The sequence below is a fragment of the Gracilinanus agilis genome, chromosome 2, assembly GCF_016433145.1.
Source record: "Gracilinanus agilis isolate LMUSP501 chromosome 2, AgileGrace, whole genome shotgun sequence".
Classification (NCBI taxonomy): domain Eukaryota; kingdom Metazoa; phylum Chordata; class Mammalia; order Didelphimorphia; family Didelphidae; genus Gracilinanus; species Gracilinanus agilis.
The window spans coordinates 449,400,215-449,401,533 of record NC_058131.1 but is presented as its reverse complement, the minus strand read 5'-3'; the positions used below and the strand labels follow the sequence as shown (position 1 = coordinate 449,401,533).

Here is a 1,319-nt window from a genome sequence, read left to right as displayed (position 1 = left end):
TTTAATAAATGATTACTATATAATAAACACTGTACTATGGGATGGGGATATGAAGAAAGGGAAAAATGGTGAGCTCTCTAACATCACACATGCTAATGGAGAGTAGATGAAGATGAATACATGAAAGATATATACATAAGATACAGGTAAGCTACAGTTTTATTTCTTAGACTCAAATTAAGAACAGAAATCTCTAAGACTTTACCAGGAAAGCAACAAAAATACTTTGACTCAGATCAGAATTGTTAGGGTCAGTGAAATTTGCATATGAAATTTGCAAATGAAGCACTTGTATCTGGGACACACTTACACTCTTTGTCATTTATTATGAGAACATACAATCATTCATAATTGTTATAACATATGCTGTGTTAATTTAAAACATTAATTTAGGTTTAATTGGATTTGTACTATCAGACTCAAAAAGTGCTTTAAAAATTCCATTCTAAGCATACTCATCATTTTTTCAAAATCATTCAACATCTTGGCATTATTTTTACTATCTTTTTCATTTTTAGATAGTATGTTTGGAGTTTGTGATAACTGTAGATTTTTAATTCTTTAAATATTTCCAAATTTCCTTCCAAACTTTTAGTAATTCCCTAATTTCTGCTCTTCTGTGCTTGCTTAGGCAGCAATATAAAATTCCAATAAAAATTGGAATGATATAGAGAAGATAAGCATGGTCCCTGCTCAAGGATGACACACAAATCTGTGAAATGTTCCATATTTTTGCAAAATAACAATGAGGGGGAACAGAGAGAAAGAGAATAAAGCAAGATCTAAAGGGAATAATAGAAGGGAAATACATAGATAATAATCATAAAGCTGAATGTGAATGGGAAGAACTCACCCATTAAATAGAGTGGATTAAAAACCAGAATCCTACTACATGTTTTTTTTACAAAAAACACATTTGAGGCAGGGTGACACACAAAGATTCAAAGTAAAAGGTTGGGACAGAATTTATTATGCATCATCTAAAGTAAAAAAAGCAGGAGTAGCGATCATGATACGAGACAAAACCAAAATAGAAACTGATCTGATTAAAAGAGATAAGGAATGAAATTACATTTTGCTAAAAGATACTAAGAACTATTATATTAAGTAATATGAATACTAAACATTTATGCACCAAATGGTATAGCATCCAGATTTTTAAAAGTGAAACTAAAGGAGGTAAAGAAGGAAATAGATAGTAAAACCATACTAGTTGGGGATCTCAACTTTCCCCTACCAGAAGTAGATAAATCAAACCAAAAAAAAATATGAAAGATGTAAGGAAAGTTAATGGAATGCTAGAAAAAATTAGAGTTAAT

The 1,319-nt window shown here is 30.2% G+C and overlaps 1 pseudogene; it reads left to right on the top strand.

Annotated features, from left to right (window-relative positions):
• The first annotated feature begins 634 nt into the window (after positions 1–634).
• On the top strand, positions 635–734 carry LOC123238337 (annotated as a pseudogene).
• The last annotated feature ends 585 nt before the right edge of the window (positions 735–1,319 follow it).